The sequence below is a fragment of the Oryctolagus cuniculus genome, chromosome 15 (assembly GCF_051225735.1).
Source record: "Oryctolagus cuniculus isolate XC-2025 breed Fujian yellow rabbit chromosome 15, ASM5122573v1, whole genome shotgun sequence".
NCBI classification, from domain to species: Eukaryota; Metazoa; Chordata; class Mammalia; order Lagomorpha; family Leporidae; genus Oryctolagus; species Oryctolagus cuniculus.
This window is the reverse complement of record NC_142881.1, coordinates 72,653,593-72,679,888: the sequence shown is the minus strand read 5'-3', so window position 1 is coordinate 72,679,888 and position 26,296 is coordinate 72,653,593. Positions and strand designations below refer to the sequence as shown.

General features: G+C 39.2%; 1 protein-coding gene and 1 non-coding gene across 9 annotated transcripts in view; both read right to left on the bottom strand.

The window, feature by feature from the left end:
• Positions 1 to 26,296, bottom strand: part of NRG3 (neuregulin 3) — a 1,154,964-nt gene that overhangs the window by 599,785 nt on the left and 528,883 nt on the right. The gene's annotated exons all lie outside the window — the stretch shown is intronic.
• Positions 1,545 to 1,838, bottom strand: LOC149122067 (signal recognition particle RNA). The gene has a single exon (XR_016222250.1).

Genomic DNA, 26,296 nt, shown 5'->3' with positions numbered 1-26,296 from the left:
TGCTGAGCCAAAGACTTGCTCCCAGAAGTAGATTTCAAGACATTGTTTTCAAGGGATTTTCCAGGTTTTGCTGAACCCCTTATCCCATTTTTTACTTCTGCACCCTCCTTCCTGGAACCTTCTCTAACAGAGAAGGTTTACAGTGAAACCTCATAAAATCCAGTTCACACACAACCCTGGTGTTTTAGAGAGTTCTTTCATACGCTTGATAAATGGTGTGTTGAATCACTGAGTTGGCCTCAAGTAACAAAGATTTCATACATTCATGTTGAGATATGAAGATGGAAAAATGGGGCCAGCGCCGTGGCTCACTTGGCTAATCTTCCGCCTGTGGCGCCAGCATCCTGTATGGGCACCGGGTACTAGTCCTGGTTGCTCCTCTTCCAGTCCAGCTCTCTGCTGTGCCCTGGGAGTGCAGTGGAGGATGGCCCAAGTGTTTGGGCCCTGCACTCGCGTGGGAGACCAGGAGGAAGCACTTGCCTTTGGATCGGTGCAGCACGCTGGCCGTAGCGGCCATTTGGGGGGTGAACCAACAGAAGGAAGTCCTTTCTCTCCGTCTCTCTCTCTCACTGTCTCTAATAAAAAAAAAATTTTTTTTAAAAAGATGGAAAAATGCTTATAGAGGAAGAGTCTTTGTCATCGTGATCCAAAACCAAAAATATGAGCTTGTTTAGTAATTTCACGCACACAGTCCCAACGCTGTGTTTCCCCAAAGTGTATGTGTAACCTGCAAGCCAGGATTCCACCACTGAACTGATCATTTCTTCTACTCACAGCCTTCGCTAGCACTGAATTCCACAGGCCTGGCCACATCAAAGCTGTGTCAGACTGCATGAGCGTCTCCAGACTCACTGACAGGTGCTCTCGTCTGCCTCTGTGTCTTGTGTCCTTGCTTGCATGCTGTTTGCCCAATTACAACCTGAATGCAAAATCAGGCCATTGACCAATGCTTTTCTGTATAAAAATGGATAAATTCCTCCTGTTGTCTCCTAGTGGCTTATATTTCTTTCCCCTAAACTCCTGATACTTCTAGACTTCTGTGTCCTAAGTAACAGATTCTGTACTTTAAGTGGCTCATACACCTTATTCAAACTACATACTTTTGAAAGCAAAATGGCACTAATTGTGTGTAGGCAAAAATGTAAACTGGGGGTGTTTGGGGAAAATCAGATGTCTCCCTATTTAAGCAGCACTTTCAAATGATTTGAGAAGAATATAATTCTACTTCAAGATTTGATTAAATTCTTTCCTGAGAATATACTTTTGTCTAAAAGCTTATGCTGAGGAATTTTGATCAAGCATATATTAGAAACAGAAAAAGGAAAGCTGAATTCAACCAAGGTAAAACACGGGTTGCTTCTAAATCACTTCCTACAACCAATGACATAGGGAATTGCCCTCAAAGTGAAGCAGAGACAAAATCTCAGAGATGGCCTTTTGAAAATGGGTCAGTAAGAGCCACTATTAGTGGGGCAGAGAATGTGAGGTATGGTACAAAATGGCACTATAGATAGTTTCATAACTACTCTGTTTTTCCCATAACAACGCAGTGGGATAAATTTTACATAGGAGGGGTCTTCAAAACATTCATGCAAAATGCATATCATGTAAATACTATATGTATCTGATCTGCTCCATTTCCGACCTGGGCTGGTTCACCCCTCCTTAGGCAACCTGGTGGCCTCCTGCTCCCGGGAGGTCACCATATTGATGCTGAACTTAGTGTGGACACCCAATCAGCATAGCGCACGACAGCCCCTAACTCCTGGACTCAAGCAATCCTCCAGCCTCAGCCTCCCGAGTAGCTGGGACTACAGGCGTGCAGCACCGTGCCCAGCCAACTTATCTTTTAATTCAATTTTCCACAAACTTTCTGAAATGCCTTGGTATGGTTCTTTTTCATAGCTAGGAAACTGAACCTTGATGTGATGTTGTAATTGCCTCTCGTGATGGGCTGAGTGAAGATGCAAGCCAGGTCCATCTTGAGTAGACAGAGATGGAGCAAAGCATGATAAATGGCCCACGTAGCCCCTCTAGGGTACCCCCTACACAATATTTCTGACAAATTTGCCTTTAGCAATTGAGAATTATTCTTACTTTTTACTGTTAAAGTCATGCTCTAAATATATTTTCATCTTCAGAGGACCACTAAAACTTTCTGAACTTATTTTACAGCCTTGGCATTATTCATTTCAATTTCAAAAAGCATCTGCATTTTATTCATTTACACTATTAATTTACATATTCAGTATGACTCTGTCTACTGCCACATACAAAGTACATATCAGTGTTTTAGTTTTCCTTCCCGTTAAAAATAACTAGGTGGGCACTGAGAGCATGTGTGGGATACTTGCTGATTATGTAAGTTAATTTGAGAAGAAGGTTCTCTTGGAGATAAACCAGAGCAACAGAAAGGGTATTATAATGTGAAGTAGAGTGACAAAACTTCCCATGAGTCAAATGCATATTCTCCAGTGACTCACAGGTTGTGAAAGCTTGGGTAAAGCCTCCACCATGAAGCGACATTTATTGTGTGCCTGACTTTTCAAAACTACACCAACACGCTTATAACACACTCCTCATGATGGCTTTCCTCCAGACACGGTAAAAGCAGAACTTTTCATTCACATTCTAATTTCGGCTCATCAATGCTGCCACTTGCACCAAGTCATTTAATCACACTAAAACTCAGTTTTCCTGTCTTTGCAATGGGGGAGGGGATGGGTGCACACGATGGTTCCTAAGAAGACCCACGATATACCAGTCAGTTAATAAAGCTCTCATATTTTCTCCTATTTCCTAGTTCTTATTCCAGTGTTTCTTAAGAGCTGTGGTTTAAGAAAAATCTGCAGTTTTCTATAAAATGAATGTATCCAAGTCCCATTGACTCATCAGGCATGGGTTGAAGCTCCAAAATATTTTAAGACACTCCAGCAAGTGACTTGGACATGGGTGGTTTGTGAAGCACACTTTGTCAGACATTGCATTAAAGCATCCTCTGAAACTTAAACCCAGGTTGAATCAACACTTGACTGGGACGTCAGAAAGACGGTGCCATAGATGGGATCTTGGAAACCACAGGTGCATCATTTCATTTGAATTAAAGCTCCACACTTACATTTCTACCCATCTGTTTCTGGATTCCCTAAGACAAAATCAATGAGTTAATTCTCCTGTTACTGTTAATACGATTTCTACCACTTCTTCACATATTTAGAAGCCAACATGTCACAACATGTCCCAACCTTCCCTAATTCTTTTCTTATGCCACATTTTTCTGTCATATAAGGAAGTCCCATAATATATCTCGAGTGAATAAACAGATAGTTCCAATAACTGGTTGCTTTAATGCTGTGGTAAGTAACTATATTGGAGAACAATTTCTTCGTGATCCTAGAACATCCATGTGATCCAATCTTAAAATTGCTGGGTCACAGGATAGGTACGTTTCTAGTTGAAGCACAGATTTTCTTTTGCTGTAGCAATTTATACTTCCACATAAATGTATCCTCGTTTCCCCTTCTGCTTATCACATGTTATCAAACCCTGTGCTTTGCCATTGTGACAGGTTACAAAATGGGATCTCAGGATAAATAATTGGCAGTGCACTCTTTCCCAGCCAAACACACCTTTCCTTCCCAGATACTAACAACATTTTTTGATTTGCATTAAGAGTAAGTTTATCTTATTTTCATATAATTATGCATCTACTCTTTAATGAAATGTCTTAAAGGAAATCACAATTCATAGAAGCTAATGAGTAGCGAATGTTGCATTTATTGCTGTCCCATTCTAATTTGAAGAAACAGCTAGTTCACATGCAAACACAAGGGTTCATCTAATAAAATGTTTAATTTGCATATATTTTCAAGCTAAAAATCTTTGGAATTGGTCAGTCTTGTCTTTTTTTGCTTGTAACAGTACATTCATTGCCCTAAACAAGGCTTTTGGAAAAGCAAGGGTGTTGGTAACGGAAACAGTTAGAAGGAAAGGCACAGCATGCATGTACCCGGTTATGATATGCATCCATTCGGCCAGGCAGCGCCACTAAGAGAGCAGCAGGAAATGGGACTGTCAATCACAGCATCTTCATTCACTCTTTCTTGAAAATGCAATTTTAGATGATAAGTTTTCTATATATGGATTTGAACGGCAGAGGAAACTGGCATTGAGCAAATGTGTATATTTTTGTATTTAACAGAAAATATCAAACTGGCTTAAACAAGTTAACAAAAATTTTAAAGTGAAAACAGTTCTGTTTTTTGCTTCTCATGAATAAAAGGAGAAAAAAAAGGCTACAACAAATAACGTAACTGGGGGAAATGAAATACAATACGATTTATTAGAGAAAAGCCTGCCAAGACAGAACTAATTCCTGTGTTTAGAACATCAGCTTACTATAAAATCACAAGAGACATCGCTGGGAGTTACTTTTGTTTTTAATGTGTCATTGAGAAAATGGATCTTTCAGAGTATAAAGCGAAGTCATAAAAATATCTTCCGAATGAGTCCAATGACACTTTTTTTCTGACCTTTGAGATTAAACATTTTACAAGCATTCTTGAGGAGAGATATGTCCATGAGGACGCTTGTCTGTACTGCATTTTAAACGAAGTTGGGAATTGATGAAGACGTAATGAGACTCAGGCCGAGTATTCCATTAGCTAGCTCAATTTGCCCTCATGTATGATTTTAGACAAATACACTATTAACAATTTAACTTCCAAAAAAGCCTATGTCATTTTATTGTTTGCCTTTGTATTTTTCATCTTCTTGCATACAAAAGACTATTAATAAGGAGCCATATTAAAAATAATAATACATATGGCCAAGTGCCAAGGCAGCACTTTTATGCCTGAAGATTTAGATAGCTAGAGTTGTGTGGCTCACAGCTATTAACAAAAACCTTTTCTTTTGCATCTAAATATACATGGCCATTTAAAGATGTCCATATGTTACACATCATTCTGGAACAGAAAGGGCAGATTAATGGAGGAATAAAAGTAAACAAATATGCTTAAACTGCTTGTATAAAATTTATATCTGAAATCTGTTCCCTTTATATAAATCAATATCTAATTTTTTTTTTGGACAGGCAGATTTAGACAGTGAAAGAGAGAAAGAGAGAGAGAGAAAAGTCTTCCTATCCGTTGGTTCACCCCCCAAATGGCCACTACAGCCAATGCTGCGCTGATCCGAAGCCAGGAACCAGGTGCTTCTCCTGGTCTCCCATGCGGGTACAGGGACCAAGGACCTGGGCCATCCTCCACTGCCTTCCCGGGCCACAGCAGAGAGCTGGCCTGGAAGAGGGGCAACCGGGACAGAATCCGGCGCCCCGACCGGGACTAGAACCCATGGTGCCAGCACCGCAGGCGGAGGATTAGCCAAGTGAGCCGTGGCGCAGGCCTCAATATCTAAAATTTTAAAAAAATTTATACCTTACTGAAAAAATATTTTACTTATTAGTGATTTTTCTTTTCTTAAGCTAAATCAAAATTTGCTAAGATTGCTCAAGATATATCCAAATATTTAGATTGAGTAGTCTTAAAATAAAATATTTCTGATCACAAAAATTAATGGATGTTAATTTTACAACAACCTGATAAAGTCAAAATGTAAGTAAATATCCAAACTATTATGTTGGGACTTCATTTTCATTTTTTTTCTCCCTCTCTCTCCTCTCTTTCTTTCAGTCATTCTTGATTAACTTCACCTCTTGCTCTTTCACAAATTTCTTTAGGACAATGCATCTTATCAACACAGCTCATTAAGCATCTTTGAACAAAATCTGTATTCTATACTTTGATGTAAAACATAGCATTTTAGACTTTATAGGAACGGTCCTCACTAGTGGTAAAGCATTTCACTTAATTGCATGTAAAATGTTGCCCCATATTCTTCCTTCAGACTCTTTCCCTTTTTTAATTATGCTTAATCTGATGCAGTGCCAGTAATGAGAAGCACTGAGCAATGTTTTGGAAAAAGTGCTTATTCTATACATTTTCTGAGAGTTGCAGACCAGTGAATGTCATTCTGTTCACTTTGCATATTAATACACATTTCTTCTTCAAGAATTATGTTTATATCTTTTCTCTAAGAGAATTTCAGAGCTATCATTGGTGGTGTTAATTGTTATCCTTTGAAGAAAAGAGTTGTAACAGACACATATTTTAAATCTAAATATATGGGAAAGCCCAGAACAAGAGAAAGAGATGTTTTCAATCATGAAATAAAAAAGATCATTCAAATGTGAATAGAGTTAAGTAAGCCTGTTAGTTTTAATATAATGGAATTAAGGTATTAAGTGGATTAATGATGACTGGTTATAGTGATTAAAATTATATTCAAAATTTACTAAGAAAAAGGTTTTATTTGAAATGAATAGCAGATTAAAATTATTTTTAATATATTAAAATACAGAACAAGATGAATTACCATAAACACATTCACATGGCAAAAATCAAATTATATGAAAGACAAGAGCAAAATAATAGCAAGGGGAACTAAATAGAAAGATTTTGATTTTTTTTGTGATAATGAAATGCTATTTAAATGAAATGTTTAGAAAAATATACTTTCAGTCAACTTATCTGGGATATATATATATATATATAAATGTGGCTTTTACGTGTTTATAGATCACAATCTCAAATTACAGAAATGCAAACTTCTGAGATATAATTTTAAACAAGAATCTCTTAATTTGTTATTTTTAAATCCTTTTCCCAATAACGATTCAGTTGAGAAGAAACCAGGAACCCAGCACAATTCTATTAAAAAAAAAAAAAACAACAATTACACACAGCTCACAAAAAGAAGACATGATATGAAGTTTTTTTGTTATTGCAAACCAAAAGTAAATAAAATACTTAACCCAATTTAAGCAAAAAATTACACAGAAACATGAGTTCCATGTTAAAGAAATGTTTTTTAAATTAAAAACATAATTTTAATAAAGAAATAAATTTAGCTATAAATTCATTGAAATCCTAAGAATAAACATAAGAGCCTGATAAAGGCACTTAATTGCACAAGAGAGAAAAATACTTAAATATTTAGAAAGAAACAAATAAGATACCAACAAATTTCAATTATATGAAAAAAATACATCAATTTCAATACCGTCATGAGTTATAGAAAAAACAAATGGTAACAGAGACAAGATGGTGGATGTCAAAAAATGCACTGAAATGGAGTCTATCAGATTCATTTATTGGATAATTCATTTAAAATATAAAGCAAACTTTAATACAGCTGGTATACAAATTACTCAGAAATGTGGGAAATAAATGTAGGCCTTTTTAGGGTATTCTATGCAATAAAAGCCAAATTGATATCTAAAGTAATAGAGCTTTAATAAAAAATTAAGCCAGGCCAATTTCACTAATGAATATTAAATTAAAATCTTAAGTGTATTATTAGTAGTTGCAATTAAGCAATAGGATTAAGTTCATACAGTGAATAGGATATTCCTGTGTGGGCAAAAGTGTTATTTTAACACACCACAGGAATAGCTTAGTGAGAATAAAGCTTCCTATTAGATACATTTTGATAAAAAGGGTTATGCACAAAATTTTAGTCATACCTAATAAAACTGTATTGAAAATATATAAACAAACTCTTTACAGCCTGATATCAAATAAATATAACTTCAGTAAACTTCAATTTTAAATTTAATATTGGCTTTGAGTGCTGGATAAATACAACTCTGTGTGAAGCAAATAAGAGAACAACAATGGATATCTACAAAACAAAACATGTACCATTTCCATCCTAAACAATTAGTGGCCTGAAAAGGCAGACAACTTAAATCAAATCTAACAGAAATGTTTTAAATGTAAGGTAGCTTGATACAAGATAAATACACAAAAATTAATACTATTCCTGTTTTCTCACAAAATACAAATATCAGAGTTATCACAGACTAGTTAAACAGTGCGGTGATCTAGGATAAAATAACCAACAAGTGCTATGGACAGGGACATTAAGAAACTGAACTATAAAAAGGAACGCTTTAGGGATTGGCTCTGTGGTGTAGCAATAAAGCTGCAGCCTGCAGTGCCAGCATCCATATGGGTGCCAGTTCGAGTCCTGGCTGCTCCACTTCCGATCCAGCTCTCTGCTATGGCCTGGGAAAGCAGTAGAAAATGGCCCAAGTCCTTGGGCCCCAGTACCGACATGGGAGACCCGGAAAATGCTCCTGGCTTTCGTGTGGCCAACTGGGGAGTGAACCAGTCGATGGAGGACCTCTCTCTCTCTGCCTCTTCTTCTCTCTGTGTATAACTCTTTCAAATAAATAAATAAATCTTTTTTTTTTTAAAAAAAGGAGTGCTATAAAAACACTTGAACAAATGCACAGAAGTACTACATATGAGAAGGAGATGTTATAAAGATGAAAATTTCTAGCCAATACAAGAAGAATAGGCAAAAATATGACTATTGTTCACCCTTGGAGGAGGTTATCATAACAAGTATGTTTACTTTTTTTAAAAGTTACATTCTAAAAATATCATAACATGAATAGTGTTTCTATAGACAGCATCAACAAAATTAGTATAAAATCTAGAAAAATGTACTTTTTAATTTAAAGGTTTATTAAAATATAATTTGAACAAAGTAAAACAAGTGAAGGAAAATGAATTTGTGCTACTAGAAATTCAAACCTCTTCAAAGAGTGATGCTAATTGAAAAAATGCAAGATGGTACACAAAAGGACATATATATAAAAATCTCACATTAAAGTAAATCTTTATATAAAGTTACCTAAATATTAAAGAATACAAATTAAATTGTTTTGGTTTCTTTCTCTTTTTTCCCCAAAAATGTTTTTATAATTGTTACCTTGCTGTTATTTGTAATTGCATTTTGGCTTACTTTTCTGTTTGTCTAACAGGAGTCATAGTGTTTCTTCCTACAAGTCTGCTTTTTGCATTTAATATTATGCCACTAACATACAACGGCGTTATTACCTGTTGGTATAGTATTATATTGCCAGATGGCATTCCATTGTAGGAATGGAATTTGCCTGCCACTCTACTATGAACGAACATTAGAGCTGTCTCTAGTAGTGGTTACTACAAATTTTCCTTTCAGAAACATTCTTGTCCATGTTTTTGGTTCTGTTAATGTAAGAATTTCTCTGGAAGAAGGATTAATTGGTCATGGGATAAGTACATGTATAATCTTAAATATAAAGTTATCTAGATGCAAGCTTCTGGAAAATCAAAGTACAAATAAATTAGCTTTTCTGTCTGGGTAATATTAACCTGTTTTCCAAATGGCTATACACTAATGCACTCTTCTAGTAGTGTCCCTCCAAAATTATAGTTTTTTCTCTCTATTTAATAGATACATGAAGATAACTCATTGTAGTGTTAATCTATACTCATTTATACACTTTCTAATGTCCTAAAAATACTCAAAGTGAAATCTGCCTTAATACCACATGCTAAAATGCAAGTAGCTCTCACTATTGTCCTAAACTTGGCTCCTTGCTAAGTCTCAGTGCATTTCTTCTCTGTTGTTGCATTTGACATTGTTAATCACGTCTTCCTTCTTTAAATCCTTTTCCCCATTTTATTTCACAAGAAAGCCAATACCAGCACTCAGCCCATTTCTGGACACACTGTGGAATCTCCATAAAGACTCTGAAGGAATGGAATGTGCCTTTTACTGAACGATTTCATATACATCAAAAACAATGTATATTTTAAAGAATGTGCAGTTGCCACTACTTCGTAGCAAGAAAGGGAACAATATAAACTGGTTTCAGAAGAATAATGATTAAAAACATTAAACACTTCCATCCTTGTTTTTTTTTTTTTTTTTTTTTTTTTTGGACAGGCAGAGTGGACAGTGAGAGAGAGACAGAGAGAAAGGTCTTCCTTTGCCGTTGGTTCACCCTCCAATGGCTGCCGTGGCCAGCGCCCTGCGGCCGGCGCACCGCGCTGATCTTATGGCAGGAGCCAGGTACTTATCCTGGTCTCCCATGGGGTGCAGGGCCCAAGCAATTGGGCCATCCTCCACTGCACTCCCTGGCCACAGCAGAGAGCTGGCCTGGAAGAGGGGCAACCGGGACAGAATCCGGTGCCCCGACCGGGACTAGAACCTGGTGTGCCGGCACCGCAAGGTGGAGGATTAGCCTACTGAGCCGCGGCGCCGGCCTCCCATCCTTGGGTTTTAACACACAGTCATTTTAAGAAACAAGGTAGACCATGGAATCTCTGCATTACAGACTAAGTATAACAGGTTGAACAAAGAAGTGAGAATAAATACCCAGGGAAGATAGCTAAACTTAGTGAATAGGACTGAAAAACTGTGGAAAAATGGTGACTGACATTTGCCTTTTAACTTTGTACAGTTTTATACTGAGTACTATAAACTGCTTTTGGAAATATTATAAAGGTTCTTGAATAATGAAGTTTTCTTGATTTTCTTTCTTTGGTTTTATATTTTTTGTTATTGTTTTATTTTTTAAATCTTTCTAATCTTCTTAAGGAAATCTTACATTTTAGGTCCTAAATATATCACTTTTATAGTTGTATCCCATTTAAGCTTATCTATTGCTACAATGTGAGAGAACATTTACATCAAAATCAATGCTTTTGTACATCTGGCCCAGTTTATACCATAGTCCCTTCAACACAGTCCCCAACTGGAAGCTGAAACTCAATACAGTCAACCTAGAGGTCCTCTTCCCCAAAACCTCCCCATCTTATCGTAAAAGAGAAGATTTACTATGTACCAGACTCTCGTAAACATTTTATGTTCTATGCACTGCATCTATTAACTCCTTTAATCCAACAGTCCAATGAACACGGCATGATATCTTCATATCCATTTTACAGACGAGAAATCTGGGAAAGCTTAAACTAATCATCCTATTCATGTAGCCAGTGAATCTAATGATATATTTTTTTTTTAATTTTCAAATGAAAGAAAACCCAGCTGCCCAAATAGAAATTTGGCATTTTTTTTTTTACTCATTCTTTTCCCTCTTACCCTTCTTTCTTCAGTAACAAACTAAACTCAATGCTGAGCACCACCAAATCTATCTAGTATGTCCTCTTTAGATTCTGACTGTCAGTGCCTCTTTAAATCACTGCCTCAATCCTCTTCCTTTGGTTGACGACTTTTCTCTAATTCATGCCCTTTTGAAATAGTGTTGCCCCTCTGAGCTTATTGTGGCCTGTGAAGCTCATTTTCCCCTAGGGATACTGGCTCATTTTTCAGAAAATGAAAATGAAGAAGAGACAAGACTAGATTTCCTTAGACTTGCAGGCTCCCGGAGGTTAAGACAGAAATGAGATGAGCTTGAAATGAGTCTCTAGAAGCCACACTGAATCTCACTCCACTCTCAGTCTCCCAGGGGAGCCACTTCTCTGGGTGTAACCCATAACGTAGGGGGACTTGGAGGAGAAAATGTGGGAAACGGCCAGCCCAGCATAGTTATTGTCCATGTGTGTCCCTTCAACTCAACCTCCAGGGATATTGCCCAGATGTCCTGACACCTTCTCCTTATGTCCTGAGGTACCCTGATGTGAGTACCAGCACACCAGGACAAAGGTGGAGAGAAGCAAGTGCATAACTCACATTATAATCCAAAAGAGACACATGCTATGAATTCTCCTCTGCACTTCAAATCACACACACATAGTCCCCTTTACCTTTAGGTTTTCACTGGGGTTCCTCAGAATGTTTTCCATGGGTTATGTTTTCCTTCAATAGTTCATCCAGGATGACATTGGAGAGTGTATAAGACGTTTAACCCGTACATAGGAGTTCCTTCTTGAATTCATTCCCTCCCTGCAAGTATACTGATTATTTCTGAACCCTTTGTTACGAGAGCTCTCTATCTCCCACTACCACTAATGGATGAAAAAATAAGAGTCTCCCTTCATTGATTATTCAAATACCAAAATTTTATTTTTTCATTTCTGAGCCCAAATGCTTCATGGAAGAAATCATGGCCAAACAGAAAAAGTGGTAACTCTTTGAGTATTTGGAAACTTGGAAACTTTGTTCATAGAATTGCAGCTTCCGGGTATAGGGATGGTGAAGACACCCTTTCTTCTTACCAGAATTGTAGGTTCTCCCTACTCCATATATTCTCAAAAGTCCAAAGTAGAGAAGAACGGAGAGACTGTTCCACTTCTACGAGGTGACGACACAGAGGCAGCATGCTCTCTTGGCTGCAGACACTTTAGTGTCTTCGTCTTCTCTCATCTCCTCGGGATCTCTCTTTTGTGCTCTTTGCGTGCCATATCAATCAGGTCACTCTGTTCTTCTTGGACAAGTACTCTTCAGCTTAAATTGGGAGGTAGATGACGTGAATTTCTTGGTCTCTAACCTGCTTGAAGAACGTGAGCTCTTTATTGTACTAAAATACTGCAGCTCTTCTTTAGACTTCTGTACTTCACAAAGCTACCCACACACAAACTCATTATTTCTCTCCCTCATTATTTACTCTCACTTTGAAGGAGCATGGTAGATAGTAGATGGTGCATACTTGTCTGATATTTGCAAAGTATTCAGTTGCTTAATACATCTTATCAGTTTTTTATTGCTTTCAAAATTCACATTGATATAAAAATAAAAGTAAAAAATTCATTTATAGCCATGTAAAGGATTTAAATGCTTATTAAAGTCACGAACATGAAATAATGAGGGGCAAGTTTATAAAGACTAAATTAGCAAACAGAAGTCTACCTTTGCAGGCAGGACATTTTTGTGTGAACAGCCACAGATAATGTTCACACCCTTGGGCTAAGAAATTTCAGTTTTAGGTTTCCATTTCAAAGCAGCAGTACAAGAGAAGTAAGAGAAGTATGCATCTATTATAGATGTCACTGAGCACCTAGCAGAGGTTTGACAGAGATACTCAGTGTGTACAGAAGGGTGGATCGAAGGGAAAGAATGAAAAAGAGGATGGGGGTATGGAGCAAGGCCTAGTAGAAAGCCTCTGAACATGCAGCCATGGAAAACTACTAATGTGGGAACAGTGGCTTGAGACAGACAGTGGTAGTCACCCATGTAGCCATATGGAAATAGGCCCACAATTGGGGAGGATCATTGGCGGGGGTGGGGGCAGAGCACCAAGCTGTCCTGGGGTGTAAGGAAGGCACTCCGGGTGCACAGGCAAGATGGACTGAAAAGAACTAGTCAGATGATGAATATGATCTCTTGGTGCACTTTCATTTAATGGCAGGGTAGAAGTGAGCATGACGTACCTGTCTGAATTCCACTAACACTGCAGCAAAATGTTATCTGTAAACAAAGCAAAACTCAAAGTTTCAGGGACACGGGAAGCAACAATGGAAGCCAATAGCAGTTGTGCACAGAACTGTGCCTCTTGCCCTGGGCTGCCCATTGGCCTTCCAGGGCAGCTTTAAGAATTCACAAGCCTGAGTCCCACTTACAGGGAACTGAATTTGTTTGTAGGGTAGGCATCTAAATGTTAGATGAGGGTAATTCTTCCATATGGCTGAGACTGAGGAGCACAGCCAAAACCAGGCCCACAACCAGCAACACTCATGTCACCAGAGGCTTCGCAGAAGTGTGGGATTTCAGACTCCTTACCACCATTCCAATTGCAATGGAATCTGAGTCTAGAGAAGTTACAAAGAAGAGTTCATGGGCATGCCAGTCAGAAGCATCGGCATTAGGACTAACATGTTTGCTTTGTGTCTCTTTGCCTGTCGCACACAATTTTTTTTCTAAAATTTAGTGTTGAATCCTTTATGCTTCCAAACACAGAATAGTTATGTTTACTTCAAGAAACATTTGCTCTCTCTGACATGCCTCCACTTTTCTTTGATGGAAATGCAGTAAATACTTAGTATTTGCTCACACAGGTGAAAATGCACAAGTTTGTTCAGTTTCTTCCCCTGATTTTAGAATCGGAAGTGAGAACTATCTACAGTCATCACGCTATTTCACAATGAAGAAGTGAAGCTGAAGCTTGGATATTACCAAGTGTCACACAGGTAAACACAAGCAAAGCCTAGATTTAGAACAGATTTTGATATAGAAGAGTTGTCCTTTTGAAAAGTCGGTCTTCCATTGTAAAATTTCTTTAGTATTTTGTCAGGTTTACATACACCATGACTTCCTAGTATGAAAAAAATAAATATTTTTAAGAAGCCTCAGGTGAGCTCTCTGGGATGAACCAACTCCCTGGGGAGATATGGCTATGGTCAATCTTTCACAAGTGCTGCATCCATTTCTCTGAACGTCAGAGTGTTTTTCCCCACTGTGAAATTTCTGCTGTTTGGGAGAATTATTAATTTTATAGCTTACCCTGTAAACAGCAAATGTAGAACATGTAACAGGGGTTATAACAGGAAACGGAGAGGGTAGCTGGTGTATAGAACCGTTGTGGATGAGATGGGTATGGGGTGAAGTCATGTTGCAGATATCCAGGGATTCTGATTTGGCAGGCATGTGACCTAGCAAAATAATGAAAGCTTAAGAGATAAACAAGGGCTTGAGAGGCTTCACAAACTTTATATTTGCAAGGGTGTGCAGGAACGCTCACTCTGTACTGCACATGGATGGAGGGTTACGATACTGGCAGGATTCTGCTGTGTGCTGAGCAGCAGGGCTTACGTGCTCACTATTCCAATGAGGGTCACAGGGTAGCAGCAGGGGCATCATCCAGAACCTTATCAGACAGACAGAATCCCAGGCCCAACCCTAGACTGACTACCTGAACTGACAGTTGAACAAAATCCCCAGAGAATTCATCTACATATGGTAGTGTGAGAAACATCAGTTTCATTCGCAGTTCCCAAGTTAGTCTCAATAATGGAACCACCTGAGCGCAGGATTCTTGGGTCCCACCTCGGAACTGACACAGAATCTTAAGAGGAAGCTCTTGAGAAGCCGCGAGCTTAGCCACTGCCTTCACTGATTCTTGTGATACAGTAAGTTTGACCAGGTTGGAGGATCAACATCTTGGTGGCATTACTGAGGTTGGCGTTCAGTCCTGCTGCCGACTGGCGGGTGAACTTCATGAACCCACCTTCTCTCTTGTCATGTATGGAATGGGGATGAGTGCTACTTATGATGTCTAATATGAACACTAGACAGGTGATCACGAAGCAGTGTAGAGTTGTTACAAACTTCTGCCTTGCATTTAGTGTATATAGAACAAAAGTTGGCTATTTGAATTTTTGTTATCTCTGGTTTATTTACTTATTTATTTTAAAGATTTTATTTATTTATTTGAGAGGTAGAGTTACAGATAGAGGGAGGCTCAGAGAGAAAGATTTTCCATCTGCTGGTTCACTTCCCAGAGGGACATAATGACCAGAGCTGAGCTGATCCGAGGCCAGGAGCCAGGAGCTTCTGCCAGGTTCCCACCACAGGTGCAAAGGTCCAAGCATCTAGGCCACCTTCCACTGCTTTCCCAGTCCATAAGCAGAGAGCTGCATAGGAAAAGGAGCAGCTGGGACACAAAGCAGTGCCCTTTTGGGATGCTGGCGCCACAGGCGAGGCTTAGTCCACTATGCCACAGTGCCAGTCCCTGTCTCCAGTTTAACAGCTGAATGGTGTCCTCTGAAAACATGAAGGTGGTAAACATTCAGAGATTTCTTTTTCCAGTCATTTAGTTTATCTTCACCGAGTAGGTGGCAGGTTCCATAAGAAAAGATGATCACAAGGCCCAATGGGAGTGCCAGGCAGGTGAACAGGGATATGATAACAGAAACAGAAATTCTGTTCACAAATGAATCATTTCATACAGCCTCGTAATGTTTTGGTTAGCTTGTGGGGGAAGAGATCAAAGCTACTATTTAATATCATTAAAATAATCATTATTTCTTTCACATATGCTAACCCAGGCAGAAGAGAAAGAGCTTCCGAGTGCAGTGAAAATAAAACCTCACTGAAGGGAATAAAGTTTCCATGTGACTGTGGTTGTGACTGTAAATTAGCCCAGAGGAACACCCCAAACTGTGGCAAAATTATGACTTTATTCAAAGCAAATGCTTTATTAGCACATCCTTTCTGCCAATTCTTTCCAACCTAGTATTTTCCACTCTCCCCTGTCCTATTATTAGCCACAGTTTTATAACTGCTGGGGATTTTTTTTCCCCTCCAGCATGGAACCACCCAATGACACTCAAGTCCTCACTCCTGATCCTAATTGAATTTCTGCCCTTCGGGAGCACAGGGTCATTGTGATCCACCCCAGGCCAGAGGACCCCAGGGAAGCTGGGCTCAGGGCATGCTGGCCTCTGGGCACCATCTTTGTCTCCCCACACCCTCATGTCCAAGCACCCCTCTGCCTCAAAGCCTGGGGTTGGTTTGTTTAATGAAGTCTCTGCTGAAATAACAACTCCTTTCCCTGATGTCAGCTACAACTGCATTTTGTATTTGTTGAAATGAGATATAATCTTTGAGACACCAGAAAGTCTCCCTATTTTAGGAACTCTCACAAACTCTCCTCTGTTCTCTGCTGTTATGTGTGTACTGCTGTGTATGTCAAAATGCCAACATGCTGTTTGACCCATAATAAGGCAAACCTTTCACAGTCACCTTATTTTGACTCTGTGTGAGCCTCACAGCAGCTCTGCTAGGAAAAGCAAAAACTTTCAGCTGAGAAAAGGTAAGATGTTTTTACACGAACATTCCATAAGTATTTCTAAATTGTTGTCATTCAATAATGATCAGTGGTTAAGGCATTTTTAAATGGATGCGTTTAACTCATTAGGGAAATTTAGAGCTGACAAATCATGTGTTATGTTTAAGATATTAACACATTATTATGAAATAGTTTTTGTAAAGATCTCATAGGTAAATATAAGGTTGCTTTGAATGACAGAAGAATTGTTTTTGTTTTTATTTATTCAAAAGGTTGAGAGAGAGGGAAAGAGACAGAGAAAGGGAAAGATAGAAAAAGAGATCGATATTCCATCCATTTGTTTACTGCAATAATCGGCAATAACTGGGTTTGGGTGAGCCCAAAGCCAGGAGACTGTAACTCAATCCAAGTGTCCCATATGCATGGCAGGGACCCTACTCCTTGAACCATCACTGCTGTCTCCCAGGGTGTACTTCCTATTCCTGAAATAGGAAGTGGAGCCAATATTCAAACCCTGGCATTCCAATATGGGACGTGGGTGTCCCCAAGATCATCTTAACCACTGTGCTAAACTTTGCCTCAAGAAAAGAATCTTGATTTCAAAACTGAAGCAAACTGATACTCACTGCTTGGATAAAACATCTCTGTACTTTCCATTCACCACAAGCATTCAAAATTTGAAGGAGTGCAATTAAAAATGTTATCATCTCTTGATATGTTTTTTAGAACCCTCTGGACACAACAGAGAAACTAATTCAGAAAAGACATGCCTAATTGCATGAGGAAATTGTGATATGAACTCATTACTTTTAATTGTATGTGAAATATTTTTGAAATCCTTTCTTCCTCTGATTTGAGGAGATCTTCTCCATAGACAACTCAACTCCCCACACCTATGTTGGCAAGCAAGGGCAGGCTTCACAATGACAGGTGAGTGGGCTCTTATCTTTCCAATGACCAAGGCATATGCCACTTCTCAGAGACCCTGGTTTCAGGAACACGAACATTTTTGAATACTCTATGCAGATATGAGTATATCTATATCATAGATCTTGACACACTGATTTGAACTAGAAAATGTCCATCTCGAGCCCCTTCTTAGGAGTTTTTCAGATAACATTCACTGCTATGCTTGCTTGTTTTTTTTGTTTTTTTGTTTTTTTTTTTTTTGACAGGCAGAGTGGACAGTGAGAGAGAGAGACAGAGAGAAAGGTCTTCCTTTTCCGTTGGTTCACCTTCCAATGGCCGCCGCGGCCAGCGCACCACGCTGATCCGATGGCAGGAGCCAGGTACTTATCCTGGTCTCCCATGGGGTGCAGGGCCCAAGCACTTGGGCCATCCTCCACTGCATTCCTTGGCCACAGCAGAGAGCTGGCCTGGAAGAGGGGCAACCGGGACAGAATCCGGTGCCCCGACTGGGACTAGAACACGGTGTGCCGGCACCGCAAGGCGGAGGATTAGCCTAGTGAGCTGCGGCGCCAGCCTGCTATGCTTCTAATATCTTATATTAGACACAAAATTTGACTATGCTTTATAAGCATTGGCAGAATTATAAAAAGAATATATAAAATTGCTGTTCATTTTTTAGCGTACATAGGACTAAATGTGCCATTCTATAGCGCTCATATATGGCTTATGTATCTCTAAATAAGCTATTCCCCAAGTCATGTGTAATGTTTTATTTTCTGTAGTCTATTCTTTTAATATTCGACTTAATTTCCCATTTGCTAAAACGTGCATGAGAGATTTTGCATGCAAATATTCTTGATAAAAACATCTCCCCTCTGTATTCCCTGGTTTCCCAGGTGGGGACTTTGCTGCCGAACGTTTGCTGCCAGTGTTTACTGATCATGGCACCCATTCACGCTGGATTGGATTCACTTCTTGCTGCTCTAACATCAAGTTCTTTACAGAATGGAACCTTTTCATTATGTTTGTCATTGAACCTCAGAGCCCTGCATGATGCTAGATACCTAAAAAGTCCATCATATGTGTATGCACATATATGTATATGCACATATATGTACATGCACTCATTTTGCTTCAAGATGCCTACAGTATAAATATCTTCATGCTATTCAAAATACACCCTATTAGTTGTGCTCATAAAAAGCAATAACTCATAAAGCAACCCTAATAGTTTTGATCATGAAAAAATAAACATTAGAAATATAAGAAAAACTTTAGAAACAGTGTCTTTGGCATTTTATTCTACAGGACAAGAAAATCTTATTCTTTCTGTCATGTTTTTTGTTGTTATTTTCAAGGTTACTAAGTAAAACACTAATTGGATGCTGATGTGTACAACCACAAAATTAGGGCACATCTGAGGAACACAGGGGTCTGGGCACCCGGCTCTGCTTTCACATGCAGACCCTGACAGTACCAACTCTGGAAACTCTCAGCTCGACATGTGGAAACTGAAGATGACAATATAGACATTGCACATTTTTTGTGGAATTTATATTAAGAAAACCACACATAGCATATGGTGGTCCTGGTTTTCTATGAAATTGAGTCTCATCTAAATTATAATTAGGGCAACCATATGTCTTATTTAACACAGGTTATTTTTGATTTATGTTTATTTTAGAGATGAAGTTCTTAAAACTCCTGTTATATCTGAAAAGTTTTGGAGTTTGGATGGTTATCAATATGGCCACTCAGAATGATATACTATAGAATTGAAATATATATATATATATATACACACACACACATACATATGCATGTGTATTATATATATATAGAGAGAGAGATTAAAAGGCAATTAGAGATTAAATATCTTACTTTCAGGCAGTTAGGACATTAAGATCTGTGGACCACTTGGATTTTAGAGGAGCCAGGTTATCCTCCACTTACACTAAACTCAGGGTGTTTCCTCTATATATCAGGCACTTGTACTTATGTCAGCCCTCACAATGATCTTGGGAAGTAGTAGTATTACTTTCCCCTTGGCACATAAGAAAATTGAGTTATAAAGAATAATTCATGGCCACGGCTCAATAGGCTAATTCTCTGCCTGCGGTGCCAGCACCCCGGGTTCTAGTCCTGGTCGGGGCACCGGATTCTGTCCCAGTTGCCCCTCTTCCAGGCCAGCTCTCTGCTGTGGCCTGGGAGTGCAGTGGAGGATGGCCCAGGTCCTTGGTCCCTGCACCTGCTTGGGAGACCAGGAGAAGCACCTGGCTCCTGGTTTCGGATCAGCGTGGTGCGCCGGCCGCAGTGTGCCGGCCACATCGCGCCGGCCGCAGCGGCCATTGGAGGGTGAACCAACGGTAAAACAAGACGTTTCTCTCTGTCTCCTCTCTCTCACTGTCCACTCTGCCTGTCAAAAAAATAATAATTCACTAGTCTGCTTTTTAGTGGTATAGCACTGTGTCCCAAATTCCAGTAAAACTCGGAATCATCGGGATAAGCAGAAAAAGATCTAGTGTCATTTTAAAGTATCTGCAAGAAAATAAAAATACTGTCAATTATCTTTCTTTAAAATCAAGAAATATTTTAATGATATTATTATATTATGAGATCTTCCTAGAAAATAATCACACAGGTGTCAGGAAAGTGATATGCAAATTCTGGAGTGCATTATCTATCATTTTATTCCAATAATTTTCAAGGTATTTAGATTAATATCTATCTCATTCTAAGAGATTAGGAATAACTCCAAAGTCAAAAAGTTTATTTTTCACACTTAAAAATTATAATACCTTTCATTTATGTAAGGAGTCTTCTAAAATTTCATCGAAATGTGTATTATGGAAAGAAAACTCTGCATAGATTTAAAAAATATTTTGTGCTAAAATAAATATCTTTCAATTCCACTTCTTCACAAACCTTTTGAGATGTGCTCAGACAGTACTTATAATTTCCAACTGACATTCACATATAGTAAGTTTCAAGGACACTGTCAGGACAGTCAGTGTGTGTATGTGTGCACATATGTGAGTGCGCATGGTATATGCAACTGAATACTTAAACAAAAACAACCCTGGTCTTAAAACTCACAAAGAAAAATGAGTGAAAACTACTTATCCAAAGCGATGTATTGACTGTGTATGATGGGTTATTATCTAGGTGAAGTCTAATATGCCTTGTTCACTCAACATCGGTTTGATAGTCAATGTTCAAACAGCCACATTCAAATAGATTTCTTGGATCAGCTGTTAAGCCTATTTGTGGAGATCCCCATGTCCCATATCAAAATGCCTAGATTCAATTTCTGTCTTTGGCTCCCAACTCCAGCTTTCTGTGGGCGTAAACTCCAGGAGGCAGTGGTAATGGCTCAAGTAGTTGGGTTCCTGTCATCCAGTGGGAGTCCTGGATTGTGTTCCCAGATCCTGGCTCCAGCCTTGGCCCAACCCTGACTGTTATTGCTGCAGGCATTTTGAGGAATGAACCAATAGATGGAAATTCATTCATATTCATATTCATATTCATATTCTCTCTCTCTTCTCTGCCTATCAAGTAAATTAGTTTTTTTAGAAAAAGGTTTATCTTACACTATTTTTAGTTGACTCTCACAGTAGGCTATTTTATGCCATTATGAATTTTAGTTTCTTTATATTTTTTAAAGATTTATTTTATTTATTTGAAAGGTAGAGATATAGAGAGAGGAAGACACACACACATGCGCACACACACACACACAGAGAAAAGATTTCATCTGTTGGCTCATTTCCCCTGAAGTCAGGAGCCTGGAACTCCATCTGTATCTCCCATATGGATGGCAGGTGCTCAAGTACTTGGTCCATCATCCACTGCTTTCCCGGGCACATTAGCAGGCAGCTGCATTGGAAAGTGGAGTAGCCAAGACTCAAACTGTCTCTCATATGGGATTGCTGGCGCCACAGGCAGCAGCTCAACATGCTATGCCAAACTTTAGGAAAACTGATTTAGGGAAGAACAAACAAAGCAGACAGTTCATTTCTTTGAATCACGTATTTTCCACAAGTAAAATTAATATTTCCCAATGTGTACATTTAACTGCCAAAGAAAAAGTCAATAGGCCATTTTACTGTTCCACAGAATTGCAAAATCAACATCCATTTTATGTTGATAATACAATTATGGCAAGTTGCATCAATTAAGCAGGAAAGGAGAAACATTTTTTCCTCTTTAAGCTATAGAGATTCAGTAAAAACAAAATCTGGGAAAATAAATAAATGTTTGCAGAATGGGATACATTATAGAAAATGGCTAACTTCTAAGAGTATCAAAACTAGCAGTAAGATGGCTGAGTTTTCAGAGTGGACACACGAATTCTTTGGCATGCTCTCTACCCACATTTTAAAGATTTATTTATTTATTTCAAAGGCAGGGTTACAAAGAGGCAGGCCAAGAGAGAGAGAGAGTCTTCCATCCACTGGTTCACTCCCCAAATAGCCACAGTGGCCAAGGCTGTGCCAATCCGAAACCAGAAGTCAGAAGATTCTTCTGGGACTCCCATGCAGGTCCAGGGACCCAAGTACTTGGGCCATCTTTTACTGCTTCTCAGGCCATAGCAGAGAGGTGGATCAGAAGTGGAGCAGCCAGAGCTCAAACCAGTGCTCATATGGGATGCTGGCACTGCAGGCAGCGGCTTTACCTGGTACACCACAGCGCTGGCCTCTCCACCCACTTTTGATCTTAAGTCTCCTCTTGATTAAATAAGGCAGATGATACACATCCAATTCCTCTCCCCGGATTCCTACTAACAGACTTTTGCTTAGTTTCAGTAAGAACTTAAAGGAGCAAGAGGAAAACACTGTCCAATGCTAGCACATGCATAGTGCATATTGTGCACCTCTTTTATTGTGTCTTCTTTTATTAACAATGGAGTGAAGATTCCAGTTAAACACCTTGTACAGATATCACACAGCATGAACAAAAACTGAGTGGAGTTTTTTTTTTTTTTTTTTTTTTTTTGACAGGTAGAGTTAGACAGTGAGAGAGAGAGACAGAGAGAAAGGTCTTCCTTCCATTGGTTCACTCTCCAAATGGCCGCCAAGGCCGGCGCTGCGCCAATCTGAAGCCAGGAGCCAGGTGCTTCCTCCTGGTCTCCCATGCGGGTGCAGGGCCCAAGCACCTGGGCCATCCTCCACTTCCTTCCCGGGCCACAGCAGAGAGCTGGACTGGAAGAGGAGCAGCTGGGACTAGAACCCGGCACCCATATGGGATGCTGGCGCCGCAGGTGGAGGAGTAACCAAGTGAGCTACGGTGCTCACCCCCTGAGTGGAGTTTTTAACTCAAGCTTCTTAGCTTTGAACACCTACAGGAAAGCTTAAAAATTCTGTGGAAAAATGAAATTAAGATACGATTGGGGGCTGGCACTGTGGCACGTTAGGTTAAATCCTCTGCCTGCAGTGACAGGATCTCATTCAAGCGCTGGTTCTAGTCCCGGATGCTCCATTTCCAATCCAGCTCTCTGCTATGGCCTGGGAAAGCAGTAAACGATTTCCCAAGTGTCGGCCCCTGCACCCATGTGGGAGACCCGGAAGAAAACTCCTGGCTTCTGGCTTTGGATCAGCGCAGCTCCAGCCACTGCGGCCATTTAGGGAGTGAATCAGTAGATGGAAGACCTTTCTCTCTGTCTCTCCCTCTCATTATTTGTAACTCTACCTCTCAAATAAATAAATAAATAATAAAATCTTTTTTTTTTTTAAAGATGCGATTAGGGGCAGGTGTCAGGTAGTGGGTTAAGCCGCCATCTGGGATACTTGCATCCCATATCTGAGTGCCTGAGATCAAGTCATGCTTTCACTTTTGCTCCATCTTCCTGATAATTTGCTCCCTGGGAGGCAGCAGATGATTACCAAAGTACTTGAGTCCCTGACACCACATGTGAGTCCTGGGTGGGGTCCCAGGCTCCTGGCTTTGTCATGGCTCAACCTCTGTCATGGGCATTTGGAGAGTGAGCCAGCAGCTACAAGACCCTTCTCCATATACTTTCTCTCCTTCTCTCTCAGTCACTCTGCCTTTCAAATAAATAATCAGTGAACAAGCTTTTAAAAAGATACACTTATTTGGGTAGAAAACAAGTTTGAAATCATCCATAATTTTTTCATCATCTTCATTTTCCATGAACTTTGTGAAGACTCCTTGTATTTGGCCTTCTGCACACCTTATCCCATCACACAAAGGGAAACTATTAAACGAAAACCAAAGATATGTCAATATTTGTATATAACAGCCAATGCAAATCATAATGACCACCTCTAGAATCACGCTTCCACAAGAGTTGCCAACCAAGTTAGAAAACATTACACTAAGGTAAAAATCATTGAGCAATAGCTAAGTTGGGTGCCATTACTCTTTACCAGATATGCTTTTCTGGTCTTTTGCATGGTATTAAGCCAAGCCTTTACAGCAGATCAGCTGGGGTCCTACACAAAGGTTAAACCACTGCCTCAATATTATGGATTAATTGTGGTGGTGGTGTTGTTTGTAGGCTTGCTGAGTTAATGAGACTCTCTTGACAAATGACATCCACAGAGGAGAAGGATCATTGTAACTTGGTTCATTTCCTCTTGTCAAGAACAAACAGTAGACCAACCGCCTGTTATAAGCATTCCTGCTGCAAACTACTCACATTATGCCTGCTGTGTGAAAACATTCATTCTTTGATGAACCTGAAAGTTCTTCTAAGGCTCTTCACCTTGCTATTAACCCCACTCTGCAAGGACTGTACAGGACTGACAGCTGTTTTAGCCTCCACCCCCTTTTGCCAAAGGAATTCAAGGATGTGAGCCAAAATGCCGCATTCATTTCTCCTTTCTCCAATCTTGGAGAACTTTTTGGAGAAGCATTTGATAAAGAGGGCCCTTGCTGCATGGAAGAGCTAAAGAACCTCCAAAATTTCAGAACAAATCAAGGAGGATGGTCCTGTAATTTTATGTATTGCATCATAGAGAGATCTTAAAAATGGAACCTTTGATTTCAAAACCTGCTCTGGGAACACTAGACATCACAGACAGAAGCAATCCTTCTGAGGCTCCCCTCACCTTTTCAATTGCTGCACCCACTCCCACTCCCGCCAGCATTTCAGGCAACTTGCTGCACTTCCATCAGTCCCTTTCCCGAATACCGCCTGGGACAATGGTTGCTCTCGGATTGCTTTCCTCTTTTTCTAGCAGTTTCATATTTCAAGTGATTTGAGCATCTTTAAGTGAATTGCTCGACAGATTTCCAAAATGATCACTACAGGTCAAGTTCAGCTCAAATACTATTTTTTCCCAAGTTTTGAAAATCTATTACTGCAGAAGTCTGGTGAAACACTTAATGAGCTTCAATTCAGAAGAGACATATACTTTTAACTTGAATTTGGCCTTACAACACATGTGGCCCATTCAAATGCCTAGCAATTGTTTCAAGGACAATGGCTACCTCTTTCAGGGGACTGACATATGGTTTAGAAAGTATCATTTCCGAAGTTCTAAAAAAATATCTAGGAAGGCCATGAAAATAAAGAGATCAGACAATACCCACTTTTTATTCAGAATATTTTGATTTAAAGAGTTTCTAATGACTTCCTTCCCTTCTCTGGCTAACTTCATTTCTTTTGGCTGAATATCTTCCTATTACCAAATTCAATTTTTTTATGTTTTCAAAACATGACTGCAAACTGGATAGGAATTATCATAAACAGTACAAATGAATTATTAATAAAAGAAGGAGCAGACACATTCAAATAGACTTGAGAGTGTTTAATCTGTAAGCACCTAATTAAAGATGCTCTTATCAGCCAAATACTAATGAATTATGATAGCCCGGACTGAACAGGGACAGGGACACTATCTACCTTGGTGGAAAGATGAGAAGTAGGGGCCAAGTGTCTAAACTAAGTGTTACATAAGTGAAATATATGTGTGTAATGTGGCGAACTTAGAAAATTCTTAAGGTTCAAAGAAGAAAACAGCTGTAAATGCAGTTAGTATTTTTTATTTAGTTCTTTTTCAAAGTTAGGATCCTAATGTATCAACTTTACAATTATAGTACCTCATTTTCATACATAACATAACATAATGAACATTTTTCTGCCCTTAAAACTTTTTTAAAATTCATTCAATATATAGATGTACTCTAATTTATATAGACATTTAAATGCAGACATTTGTTTTGCTTTTTACTATAACAAACCACCTGTGGTGAGCTTCCCTACAAATAAATCGCATGCATTTCTGTAGGCTAGAGTCTCTGAAACAATATAAGGTTTCTGAAATGTACAGAAACATTACCATAAAATGCTTAACAAAATGAACTCCTTCTAGTATTTCAGAATAAGTGTTTTCAATGTAATCTCACCAAACTGAAAATATACTTTTAAAAACCATTAAGTATGGAGGAGGTGTTTAGCCTCGCTGTTCAGATAACTGCATCCCATAACAGAGCATCTTGGTTAAGAGTACCCGGCTTTGATTCCTGGCTTGGGCTCCTGACACCAGCTTCCTAGGAATGCAGACCCTGGGATGCAGTGATGGTGGCTCAAGTAATTGAATTCCTGCCAACCCACAGAGGAGACTGGGACTGTGCTCGAGCCTCCCAACTTCAGCACAGCCCAGTTCCAAACCTTGTATTTAGGAATGAACCAGTGAATGAGAATTTTCTCTCTCTCAAAAAAGCAAATACAATCTAAAAGTTATTAAATATATGACAGGCTAACAAAAGAAAATCTAAATATCTAATTTTCATCTCCCTGGGAAGTTGAGTACCCCTCCAGTTCACTGGTTTTCTGTG